The sequence below is a fragment of the Silurus meridionalis genome, chromosome 7 (genome assembly GCF_014805685.1).
Source record: "Silurus meridionalis isolate SWU-2019-XX chromosome 7, ASM1480568v1, whole genome shotgun sequence".
NCBI classification, from domain to species: Eukaryota; Metazoa; Chordata; class Actinopteri; order Siluriformes; family Siluridae; genus Silurus; species Silurus meridionalis.
Genome location: NC_060890.1, coordinates 22,824,520 through 22,838,950, shown reverse-complemented (window position 1 = coordinate 22,838,950; position 14,431 = coordinate 22,824,520). Strand labels below are relative to the sequence as shown.

The 14,431-nt window shown below is 36.2% G+C and overlaps 1 long non-coding RNA gene across 1 annotated transcript; it reads right to left on the bottom strand.

Moving 5' to 3' along the window:
• Positions 1–11,162: 11,162 nt before the first annotated feature.
• On the bottom strand, positions 11,163–11,847 carry LOC124389441. Its single transcript, XR_006926585.1, has 2 exons — positions 11,757–11,847; positions 11,163–11,527 (listed from the first exon to the last, which is right to left on the bottom strand). It is a non-coding gene; the product is annotated as an uncharacterized LOC124389441 (long non-coding RNA).
• Positions 11,848–14,431: the final 2,584 nt, after the last annotated feature.

The following is a 14,431-nucleotide window of genomic DNA, read 5'->3' as shown; positions in this document are numbered from 1 at the left end:
CCATCGTAGACTCCATTGAATTCCACATAAATCCACAATGGTCAAACAAAAAGAAATCATACAGACGTTGATAACGAGGAAAATTTAGATAACGAGACACTAACAAATGTAAAGACTCTATAATGCGTCCTCTTCCATGTCCAAGGTCTTGGACTGAGCTGAATGTCCGATATTTGAGCTTTTCCAAAGATATAATGTCCAGCAAAGATATGACCCGTGTTTTTCTGTCTAGCATGTCAAGATGACACCAGTTTTTGAGTAGTTAATAATCTTATTAAAGTGTTTTTTCCCATCCATGCACATATCATTATTATGTTTGATGATGCTAAATATTTAATTGCTTTTGTCTTATTTGTTTTTCTTTCTGAAAAAACAAAATTCATGAAAATTGAATACTATAAAAAAAAAGTGAATTTAAAAGAAACCTGTAAAGTATAATTAAAATGTGTATTATATATTTCATGAATGCATTTTTTGCTGAGGTCAAGATGTTCGTGCTTTGTTACGCTTTTATATTTCGATATTTGTATTTGTATTAAAATTAATCCACACTTCCATCCACATGGGAAATGTAATTTATGTCCATAATCCTGACATGAACATTGGCATATAACCACAAGTTTCAACATGCAAAAAATGTATTTATTTCACACTTGTTGAGCATAGAAAAGAAGCACAAAAATGTCCACATAAAACTCCACAGAATAGATAGATAGATAGATAGATAGATAGATAGATAGATAGATAGATAGATAGATAGATAGATAGATAGATAGATAGATAGATAGATAGATAGATAGATAAAACATTATTGAATCAATCAATCTATCAAATATAAGTGTGTATGTATATACATTATATGTATATATATATATATTATTGTAAATTCTTAGAAGCTTATATATTACATTTGGCTCCTTTTTTTATTTTATTTGTTTTTGTATTTCTTTGAGTATATTATACCTTCAGGCAAACTATTTAATGTATAAAAAAAGAAAGAAAAGCCATTAAAACAAGTTTGGAGTGACTGTATCAGATGCGATATAACTATAAAACATTAATCACTTGAAAAAAAGAGAAGAAAAAGACCTTCAAAAGACAATCCGAACCACATAAGGGATTTTTTTATTTTTTTTTTAATCCAACTTCAGCATGAAAGCCAGAGACTAATTCTAGGAAGCTTTCAAAGTTTCAGCCGATTCAGCACATTAACTGCTTAATGAACTGAGGAGAGCAGCAAAAACAGTGATTAAGATAGAATCAGTATTTTTGGTTGTCGTTTCTTTACGTGTATGCCGCTGTATTTATTCCCCTGTACTTCTTAAATACTAAAATATCCAGAGTATCTGATTATACTGTTCTGCTGTCGGTGGAAACACTGTGGAGAGAGTCAAAAGCTCTGTTTCTCAGTCGGTACATGACTTTGTTGGAAAAACTTCTGGACATAATATTATATTATAATAATTATTATAATTGTAATATTATTCCACATTATATACCCATTGCATGACTTCTGATTTCATGATCCTAAGTGAATTGTGAGAACAGCTAAATGATCATTGATGTCTCTCCATCCATTTTTGACATTTCATACCAAAACCTATAAAAGCCACCGGTAGTGCAGGTGACCCTTTTTACCCCTTTCATGGACTCTTTATCCTCCTGCCATGTGGCAAAAGATACAGGAAGCATGTGTTTGTGTACCACGAATATGTATAGTGTAACCAGTAACTGTTCTTTGAAGTTTAGACAAAATGAAGAAGAAACATCTACATAAATATCTACAGATTATTTCACATCTCATACGGGATTTGTGGACACCTAACTATAAGATTTGCCTGTTCATTTCGAACATTACATTTCATATTTTCTATTATAATAACTTCCAGTCCTCTGGAAGATGTTCTAGGTTTTGGAGATTTGTGACAGATCATTTAGACACAAGTGTGTTAGTAAAGCCAGGTAGTGATGTAGGTGTGGTGAAGGAGGTTCCTGGGGTGCAGTCAGCATTCACATTCATCTCGAAGAGTTTGATGGCAGGAGATCTTTCACTCCAATCCATGTAAAGCATATCTTCATGGAGCTGGCTTTGTTCACAGTGCCATTGTCATGCTGGAACAGGTTTGGGTCTCAGTTTAAGTAAAAGGAATTCTGATGCATCCATAGACATCCTATACAACTGTATACAAAAGTTGCTTCCAACTTGGTGGTATCAATTTGAGGAAGAACCAGATATGGCTGGAAGAGTTATGTGTCCCAAAACTTTTGTCCATATAATGTCCAGACATGTTAAAACAGGCAGTAGTGTCCTTATGCTTTTGCTACATAGGGGGCAGTGTCTACAAAGACAAAGCTTTATGATTGGGCCATGCAAGACTCTTCTACAGAGCAACGTTCTTTTTCATTTTGTTTCTAAAAGTATAGTGAAAAATTTTGTTTTATAGCTGTATTTGTGTTTACTGTATACGCTGAAGTTGCTATTTTTGTAGTTAAACTTCATGTGGAAGCTGGTAGTTGTATGTAGACACAAAAAACCTTTATCATCATACATTTAATACCGCTTAAGGAATTACACAATGCTTAAACATCATTCAAGATGACTTAACAATGTAGTGTGTGTGTGTGTGTGTGTGTGTGTGTGTGTGTGTGTGTGTGTGTGTGTTTTGTAAGGCCTTGAGCATTCTGAAGCCTTTTCATGCTCCATATGATGTAAGATATCATTGGTGCCCGAGGTGAAACACTTCCACATCACGGTTCAAAACAAAGTGTTAATTATCTTCAGCTTGTCTTTCCTCTCTCAACCGAACCAAATCTGATCTGTAAGAAAGATTGTGTCCTAATCTGTTTTTGTCTGCTGTTTCAGAACATTAAAGAGGTTTGTAGCTTCAGGGCTGATCAAGGTATCAGGGAAGAAATGTAGCTTCAGGGCTGATCAAGGTATCAGGGAAGAAATACTTCTTCGCTTAGCCATACACCAATATCTAGAACATACACCACACTATATGGACAAAAGTATTGGGAGGACACCTGACATTTCCAGCCACATGTGGTTCTTCCACAAACTGTTACTGTAACGTTGAAGGCACACAATTATATTGGATGCCTCTGGATGTGGTAGCATTAAATATTCATTTCGCTTGAACCAGAAAGTTCCAGCAAGGCAAAGCCAGCTTCATGGTTAAAGTGGATCTTGATTTGCCTGCTATAGAACTCTGACCTCAATCCAATTGAACACCTTTGGGATAAATTGGAATGCTGACTGCAGCCCAGACCTCCTCAGCTCACCTACAACAGTACCTGACTTTACTAATGCACACAAATCTCAACAAACCCTCTTTAAATATAATGGAACATCTTCTCAGAAGAGTGGAGCTTATTATAACAGTAAATGGAGTCTAAATGTGAAATGGGATGTTTAAAAAGCACATAATCTCATGCTTTGGGTGTCCACAAACTTTAGTCCATATAGTGTATATAAAGGACTTAAAATATTAGACTGTCCTTTTCTGAGAGGTGTTTAGTTGTTTCTGTGGGTCTGTTTTTCTTCCTCGTTACATCCAGATTAATTACGAGTGTCATTTTACTGGATGAAGGCAACACCATAAATCTAGAATCATTTAATAAACTAGAAGTTTCCGTCCCTCTGTTTTCCCGGAGTGTGTGAGTGTGTGGACGTGATAAGACAGAAAGGTTCTGGCTGTCTCTTTGCAGCTCAAAAAAGAGCAAAGCCTTCGTTCCAGGACGAAAATAGCAGTTAATAATGGAAGATTTATGTTGAGTAAGCTCGCAATTACATGCTGCAGTAGACAATTAGGTGCCTCCCTAACACTGCTCATATCACTTCCCTTCTCCATTCGCCCTCCCTTTCTCTCTCAAACACACACAGATGGTTGTATAAAAGGCCCAACATATTATAGTTTTAACAATTTAATTATTAGAATCAATATATTTTAACACTACATTTATTACAGTGAAATGGGCAATAAAAAGTAATGCATTAAGGTGAGGCCACCTGACAGATATGGGATGGATAGATAGATGGTTGGGTGGATGAAGATGTATACCTAAATGGATATTATAGAAAGTATAAATGAAATAGCTAGAACATTGCATTGATATACTGTGTACGAATGGAGAGGATGGATAGATCGAATGGAAGAAATGAATTGATGGAGGAATAAATGAATTGTATGAATATTGATTCCTGGATGTCCTGATGGATAGATAAAATTATGGATGCTTGATAAAGAGCAAAACAGACTGGTTGATGGATGGATGGATGGATGGATGGATGGATGGATGGATAAAGATCATTGCTGAGATATAATGTGTAGAGTTGGACCAGATTTATGGGTGGATGAATGGATTGATAGATGTATAAATGTACTGTATGAATATTGCATAGAAAAAGAATAGATGTTTGACAAATACCTTAACAGACTTGTGGATCGATGGATGGCTGGATGGATGGAGGTTTTATGGAGATGAAGAGTAAATGAAACTCGAGGTGGATGAACCACTGGAATTAATGGATGGAGGGAAGGATGTTGAATGGGTCTAAGATCTGAAGGATGAGTGAATGAATGAATAACAGTTTTGAAGAATTATAGATAGATGGATGTGTGAATTAATAAAATGGTGAAGAAATGAGCAAATAAATGGAGGGATGAATAAGCAGATGAATGGGATAATGGGTACAATGGTTAGATGAATGAATATTTGATGCTTGGTGTGGGATAGATGGTGGATTCTTGGAGGTTTCCATGGGAGGAAGAATGTTACAGCTAGATTGGATATTAATGGATACATTGATTGATACAGCTAAATGGATTATTGATTAATACTGGATAGATGATTGAGATTTTTGATGGATGAATGTCCAGATGATTGGATGGACAGATGGTCAGATGATGCAAATGATGGATGGATGGGTGCCTGATGGACAGATAACTGTTTTGGTCCCTAAAGGGGAAGTTTGGTGCTACAATTGCAATAAACAGTGACATAAAAAATAATCACATATACACAAAGGAATAAATGTGGTTGTAAACTCACACTTTCATGTGGATTACTCATTAGGTCTTGATCCTCACTCTCTCCTCCTGGTAAGATTCACAGTAACCTGAGCAGGGGATTATGAACACCTATTGTTGGCTCCTCCCTTCATCCCTTCCTCCCTCCCTCCTTCGCAGACCTGCTATTCAGCCTGTACCTGCCTGCATGGATGCCGATACAGCGTGTCGGATTCCCTGACAGCTCAATACGCTGTTTATCCTCCCAGCTCTCAGCTTACAGCTGGTAATTACACACAATCATGTGGGATCAGGCCTGTCTGCACGACTGGACCAGCCTAGCATCTGGTGTCCGAGACTGCAGTCGTACTACACCTATCTCCACTCATATTTGCCCATATGGTGGCAGGAGAACTGAGGGGCTCTGTCTGGGTGGGTGTGTGCGAAAAAGACAGAGACAACAGGTGGGGCAAGTAAAGATAATGTCCCCATTCAAATAGTATGTCCATACACACAATAAAGAATTGAAGATAGAATTTGAGTCTTGTTATAAGAAAAAATGTTGCACTTTTTTTGCAATCGCTAAAAGTATATGAAGAACCACATCGCTAAAAAGCAAGCATCTCAGTACTAATGCTTTTTGTAAAGCAGTCCAGTTAGCAAGAAAGCTAAAAAAGACAAAAGATAAAAAAGGGTGCTAATGAAAAGGAAACGGGTGCAGATAATTAGTAGGAGGGAGAGGCTGAGAATAATAATATAATATAATATAATATAATATAATATAATATAATATAATATAATATAATATAATATAATATAATATAATATAATATAATATAATATAATCAATACCTTCTGAACAATCAGAAACGAAAACTCAACAGTGACATTCAATGGAAAAAACCTGAAGAGGCAGATGGGAAATGAAGAGACAAAAAAAAAAAGTTTTAGAAACCGGACCCCACACACACACACACACACACACACACACACACATACACACACACACACACACACACACACACACACACACACACACACACACACACACACACACACACACACACACACACACACACACAGAGAAATACACTTTCAGTCTCTTTGTAGATTTGATTTGAAAATGACCAGTGGTGGATGAAGTACACAAAGCATGTAGTAAAAGTAAAAAAAAAAGTAAAAGTAGAGATACAGAAGGTAAAATATGACTCCAGTAAAAGTAAATATGATTCCTTTAAATCCACTTGAGTTAAAGTACAAAAGTATTTGCCTTCAAATGTACTTAAATATACAGGGGCTATGATTTCTTATGGCTATAATGTTTCTATTAAGATTTTTGTCACAAGACTCTTTACTTAATAAACTTGTTTATGTGAAAAGACTCTAATGTTAAAGTCAGCACACTGATCTATTGATAGAATAATATTCATAAATTAAATATCACCCTAAATGCATTTATCGCACAATTAAATACACATGTTTTTGTGCACAATTTATCAAACTCTCAGAACCATAAAAATACAGTTATTAGACGATTTGTTTGAATGTATTAGACTTTACTATACTCATAAAGAGATAAGTGATAGAGCTGCATCCACACCTTTATCTTTTACACTTCTTTCCTCTTTATTTTTCAATCAAAACCAGTTTAAAACAGAACGTGCTCAACCCTGATCGGTGGCTTGCTGTGTGTTTGACCAGTTACCTTTTTATTCACTCAAATAAAAAGGAACGACTGATTTTGCGAAATGTGGTTGAGTAAAAAAGTTATTTGATAAAGATATTTGACTTTGAATTGTATTAAAGTAAAAGTCTCCTCAAACGGAAATACTTGAGTAAAGTACAGATACGCAAAAAAAAAACTTCTTAAGTACAGTAACAAATTATTTACTTCGTTACTGTCCATCACTGGAAATGACAGTGAAGGGAGTGACTAAGTCCTAATTACAGGTAAAGGGAGTGTAAGATTGTCACTACAGCAACAGCAGAGTTCAGCCAACCTGCGCACACACACACACACACACACACACACACACACAGAGGAGTGTGGTACTGGACCGAGAACCACAGCAAATATATGTTTTAAGAGGAACATATTTATCAGGCCTTCTCCTTGTTATATTTGCCATCATTTTATTCCATGTATTTATATATATATATATATATATATATATATATATATATATATATAAATAATGTGTGTGTGTGTGTGTGTGTGTGTGTGTGTGTAAACATTAATCAGAGTCAGCAGTCTGTGGTCAGGCCACTCCCTAGATCCAGGCTTCACACTCCTCAATCAACTCATTACAGAGTGTTGAGACAGCAAGCCACACACACACACACACACACACACACACACACACACATCACAAGTCCATCACGCACGTCTCCTACGTCCATCAGCTTGGCAACACAGAGTGTCTCTCTCCCTTCTTAGCAGAACATGCCATGTCTGGATCAGAAGACCAGCCAAAATGATCACTGAATAATTAGAAAAGAAGTCATTAAGTCGTATTTTCGCAACTCCGTAAAACAACCCAGAGGTGGAGAATATAGTGACGAGTTGTAAAAAATCAGGCGTCTATCACGTTACTCTTTCTACATATATATCTATCTATCTATCTATCTATATATATATATATATATATATTTATATATATATATATACACACACACTCTGATTAGGCATAACATTATAATATTATAAGATTATGACTGGGAAACTGAATAACACTGATTATCTCTTCATTATGGCACTTGTTAGTGGGTGGGAATTATTAGGCAGCAGGGGAGATATATACATATATAATGTGCACACAGAGACACACACACACACACATATATATATGCCAATCAGTGAACACTTCACCTCAACGATGATGAAACTGTAATGAACAGATATTCGGTGTTGAGGATGAGGATGGGTTCCCTTTTAAGTCAGGTTCCTCACAAGGTTTCTTCCTCATGCCATCTCAGGGAGTTTTTCTTGCCACAGTCGCCACTGACTCGATCATTAGGGACAAACTTATAATTATAAAGGACAAACTTATAGGCATTAAATGTATACATAATTTTGTACAACTTTATAACCATTTTATCTCTGTAAAGCTGCTTTGAGACAATGTTTTTTGTTAAACACCACTATACAAGTAAAAAAATTCATGATAATTTCTATACAAATATATAAAGTAAATAAATGTTAATGTTGAAAATGTTTTCTTTAAAGTTTATCCCTAATGAGAGAGTCAAGGGCAACAGAGGCAACGAAAAAAAACCTTATGGATCTTGAGGCTGTTCATGTGGAACCATCCTCAGCTCAGCTGTCCAAATAGTACCTCCATCCAGAAGTAGTGTTTCAGGATGAATCAGACAGGTCTGGAAAGAAGAAAGTGGCAGGATCACTGATATCTTAGAAGCATGTGTAGCTGGAGAGAGAGAGAGAGAGAGAGAGAGAGAGAGAGAGAGAGAGAGAGAGAGAGAGAGAGAGAGATACTAATAAAGTTGTATTTTTAGTGTAGAATTAATGAATGTATAATTATAGTTATAAATGGAAAACTTAGAAAAGGCATTAATTGCTTTTACATTAACGGAAAAACCTTCTGAAATATTTTCATGATTGTATTTTAGGGTGAAGAGCTTTTAACTGATTTATGTGAAGCACATACACTATATGAACAAAGGTTTTTGAACACCAGACTTTTCCAGTCATCCGCAAACTGTTTCCGCAAATTTGCAGGCACATAATTGTGTGGGATGTCTTTGGATGTGGTAGCATTTGATCTTCCCCTCACTTAAACTAGGAAATCCAAACCTCAGATCTTGATAGACATACTATAGCGCTCGGACCTCAACCATATTGAACACTTTTAGGATGAATTGGAACAATGACTGCATCCCAGGTCTCCTCACCTCACCTACATCACTACATGACTTACTACTAACACTACTAACAGCCTATTGGCTGAATGAGCAAAATCTCTACAAAATTTAGTGGAACATCTTCCCAAAAGAATGGACGGCTTTATAACAGCAAATAGGAACTAAATGTGGAATGTAATGTTCAAAAAGCACTTATTTCCAGGTGTCCACAAACTTTTGTCCAGAAATTGTATGATGTGCATTGAATATTAGTAGGCTCTAAAACTCTGTGTAAATTGGTAAAGTTATTCAAACGGTGGGTTCCACGAAAAAAAAAGTCGAGAGTCTGGTGTTGATTAGATCAGCGTGGCTGTCCACATGCTACCTGGAATTCTTCCATATTGATCAGGTTTGGCTGGAAGTATTTTTAAAGCCTCATACATTCCTGGGTTTATTACATCATAATGTGGGGAAACTTTAAGGTATTACTGGGACTCTGAAATTTCAGAGACATTTGTGATTGCAGTTCAAGTATGCATGAAACAGTCCAAGTGCCCTTTAAGGGCTTTAGCAACAGTTAACAGGCCGCCTCTGGTGGCATCCAGCTGTTGCAAAGCCCGATGGTAATTCATTTTTTTTTAAACCTCTGAAGACCTTCAGCCCCATATTACAATCTACTGTACATTTCTAAATTCCCTGCATTCTCATTTAAGAGTGCATGTTATAGCTTCGAGTTCGTCTCATGCAATGAAAATACAGACCGGTGTAAAAACAGAAGGATCCGAGAAGTTTAGTTTTTGCTCGGAGAAGGGCGGATGCTTTTAGCCTGAGAAACTGGCAGTGTTTGGTGGCGCCTCAGAGACAGCGTTATTGTGGTGGAGCCGCTGATCTCACTGGATGGCGTGTACCACACATGCTAATGGTCTCCATGGAACCACATTCATGATGGCTCACTCATGGATCTTTTAAAGCAATTGTATCTAATGCTTTACATCTTTGAGAACTTCTGTGCAGTTTGGGCCAAATATATTTTATCAGAAGAGACACAATAGCAGGGTTGGGAAATGGAATTAAAAAATCTGTCAGTTTGCTTTGAATGTTCTGTAAAATTCTATTTCTTGGACCTAATGTACTCAAATACTAGATTGGAAAAGCAATTAAACCTAGAAACTGAATTTGTATCGATACGAACACTTTTCTATCACTATTCTTGTAAAGATCTAAATAATCCATTCAATCAATTTGTATATAAAGACAAAGACTACATGTAGCCACAATAACATTGATTCTGACAGAAAATATTTATATGTCGGACCCAAATGGGTGTTAGGAATGTGACGTTTGAGGTGTTTCGAGTGGCACCAACTTTAATGAGCTCCACACCTAAATATGTCAAAATCATTCAGCTACTTGTGCATGATAAGGCGTATTCATGTCACTCGTGTGCGATAAGTCAAACGTAACATTAACATAGAGAGTTTTTTTTCTTTTTTTTAAGAAGCAGTTTGTATTAATTTAGTTGTTTCTCCATCCATTAATTAAATTTTCATTGTAAAGCATTTATGGGTATAACATAAAAAAAAAAATTCAACAATAACAAAGATTTTACATTTCTGTCTCCAGAGCAGTGAAAGATGATTACATTTTACATTGCAATTCTTTTTTTCATTCAGCTACACTATAATGACAAAAGTTTGTGGACACCTGATCATAAGATTTAAATGTGAAAATCCCATTCCACATTTGCTATTATAATAACCACCAGATGTTCCCCCAGATTTTGGAGTGTGCTTGGGGAGATTTGTGCTCATTCAGCTACAAGGGTGTTAGTTAGGTTAGTTAGGTGATGTGAGGAAGCCTGGGGTGCAGTTCTCATTCCAGTTCATCCCAAAGGTGTTTAACAGGGTTGTGGACAGAGCTCTATAGTAGACCACTCAAGATCTTCCAGTCCAGCCCCTTGTAAAGCATATTTTTTCAGGGATCTGGGTTGTTTATAGAATCATTGTGATGCTGAAAAAGGTGTGAAGGGAAAATGTAATGTCTAAAGTCCTCTTGTACAATTGTGGTGACAATTTATGGCTGGAGAACATTTGTAGGTCAATATAAATCCATTTTTTTATTATTTGTTCTACAAACTAGTTAAATATCAGGCACTCAGTTAAATATGCATTGCTTTTATTGAAAAAAATATCTGATATTTTCTATACAAATGCCAGTTGCTGAAAGTGTGGATTACCCGTAGTATCTTTCTATTTTATAGAATCAATAAAAAAACCAACACAAAAACAGTAATTCATTTGATAGCTAGATTTATTGTGCTCACAACTCCATGTCATCCTCATGTCAGGAGCAAACCATCACATAAACCTCCAAACCAAATCCAGCTTGCACGCTAAAGGTGGGATGTTGCACATCATTTTTACTCCTTCATGACTCTTCGATTGTGGTTGTAAGGTTGAAGGCTGGTTGTTTTCTCATATTGGCAGTGGCCCATGGTGCTCCAGCAGAGAGTAATTTGCTTTGTCTCAGCTCAGCGGGACTTGTGGTGCTGCAGCTCATGGCCTTTTAAGCACTTCCACATGTGCTGGCGCTGAGAGTCTGATGAGGGTTGATGCCAGTGCTGGGCACGCCCCACAGCTTGGCCATCTCTCTCTCTCCTTTTCAGATAATACAGATAAATTCATGCATGCGTCAATTCATTTCCTGTTTTCTTTGGCATTCCGTATCTTACGTACTTTATAAAAGTTCTGCATTTATTTCTATAAATCTTTGGATTTAATGAAACCACTATATGCAGTATACCGAGCTCATTTCTAAACCTTATTAAGACATAAAAAAATGGTTTAATGTCTAATTTTGCATTTTGTCATTGCATGAAACACATACCGTACACATGGCATGGTCTGGGATCTTGCCTCACACCATCACCATTAAACAAAGCATGAAATATTGATTTTGTCCTTTGCTCTGAGCAAATAGAATCCCAGCACTGATCCCTGGCCAACAATCCAGGAATGAGTCCACCTCTCTCCATACTTCCCTCCTGTCTCATAAATTTCCTATGGTCGACTGCCAACAGACAAGGGATTGAGATTTTATTTCAGCACACTGAATGATGCACATTCCCAACTGCCAGTGCTAATTCCCAGCATGGCCAAACTGACTACAACCTGAAACACTTCCACAGTGCAGACATATGGATTCGGCCATGGATCTGGACAAGCTACTGTGAACATGAAAAATGTTTGAGATCAGCACCAGATTTTTGGTAATTAGGCTAATACAGTGCAAATATTAGCATAGACCTATTTCTCTTTCCAACATGGTGCTTGAACTTTTAGTTTGGTTATAAATGGAGCAAAGCTTGAAACCAGCATAAACTCAAGTTTTACAAGCATCCTTCTCTAATGTTCTGGTCTAAAATCTATAATCCCTATAATAATCAACAGCTTGTTACTGCAGTGACAGTGATATTTCGAAAACTAGATAATGACTCTGTGCAAACAGATTACAACCCAAATAGATTCGATGGTGTAGATGTACATATTTGGACTTGAACTGCCAGAACTTTCGGTAATTGCTTCAATAGCTAACTTTAATAACAAACACACTGTTGTCCACCTAGTGTTTGTTCAAAATCTTGTTACCATTTCCAACATGGCGCTTGAATTTGGGCTCAGTTTTGCCAAGACTGGGTATAAACAGGAATTTTAGTTGTAGAACCATCCTTTTATAATGTTGTAAAGAGCTTTCTGGCCTAGGGAAGAAAAAAAATGGGAGGCAGGCAACAGTTTACGCCAGAACTTGGTTTTATTTGCCAAGAATTTAATTGCACTTTTCAGTGACTTTCTTCTCGAACACACACATTGCAAAAACCTTCTTTTATATTCTCTCTCTCTCTCTCTCTCTCTCTCTCTCTCAGTTTCTGTCTCTCAGCCTTTTCTAATCTCTGCTGCTAACTGCAACAAAGAACATTCATTAGTCAAACCACCATTAGGTGTGTTCTCCTCACCACTCATTTCCCCCAGCGCTACCCTCCATTTAAATAGTGGTGCTTGTGAAATCGAAGACATGTTAATGCACCTTGAAACTCTATTGTTTGTAAAAACACAGTTTTGTTCACAAAACATACTCAACATGAAAATAGAAGCGACTGCTGAATATTTCCAAAGATATAATTGGAGAAATGGGGGCAGTTCACTACATGTGGTAAAGAAGTTACATATAAAAAAGCAGCTGGAGTTCCGTTTCCAGGTAATGCTAGACATCGCTTGTCCATCCTCAAACACTGCTCGTGGGTCATAAACATTGTGCTAGCAGCTGACTGATGAACGTCCCCACTACGTCAAATGGCCTACATGAGAAGTGCTGTTCTTGGTATGGAAATCAATAGAATCGCTTGTGTTATTGACACAGTCTGTTGGCCCCACTTTAGGGTAATGGACCTGAAAGTCTCCATCTGTCTGTTAAAAACATCGTCCCTGCAGGATGTCTCTGCCTAAAAAGGAAGGCTTGATAGCACAAGGAAGTCAGCCTTCACAGCTGCAGATGCATGTGAGTTACTTTCAATTTTGGGCAGAATGGAGATTTTGATGGGAGATTTCATTGGTAATGTAACTCATTGTTAGGTTTGTTCAACTACACAAAAGGCTTCATGATATATATATATATATATATATATATATATATATATATATATATATATATATATATATATATTGCAACTGCATTCAAAATTTAATTCAGAATCCAGTATGAAGAATTTCATTATGCAAGTGTGAATGGGAGAATGAACCAAGTTGGATATGAGATGTTCTAAACAAAAATACACTACATTATGATAAAGATTTATCCCTGACATTTAGACCTCCTAATTGAAAAGGGCTAGGACTAACCAAATATAGACTAACACTACAACCCCAATAATAAAAAAAATGTTGTGACAAAAACAACAACCACAAAAAAAAACATATCAAATGTTTAAACTGAGAATATATAATATATAAGGTCAAAATGAATTTGAAAATAAGAAAAAAAAAATTAGGTTATTTTAAATTTGTTTGCTGCAACAAGTCTCCATAATGTTTGGACAGGACCATGATTTCTCAAGGTGTTAATGAGCCCATGCAGTGATTTAAATTACAGAATCATGACTTTTACATGACTTGTCCCTTGTCTAGAGATTTATCCACATTCTTGATAACTTTTGATGATATTATGTACTATAAATGATGAGCTATTCAACAGTTTAACACTTTGATGTTGGGGAAAATTATTCTGAAATTGTTACACAATGTATAGACACGGTATAGACGGTCTTTCATGGATTGGTGAAGCTCTGAACGTCTTACATTTTGAGAAACTCTCACAATTTATACCCAATCATCTTTCTGATCTGTTGTCAATTAACCTCATTATAAATATTTCTCAAACTCTTTGATTTAAATAACACTTTTTTTGCACTTTAAACATGCTAAATAAAAATTCTGAATTACCTTATTTTTTCTTAAAAATTGTACATTTCCTCAGTTTAAACATTTGCAGATCATTGTATTCTGTTT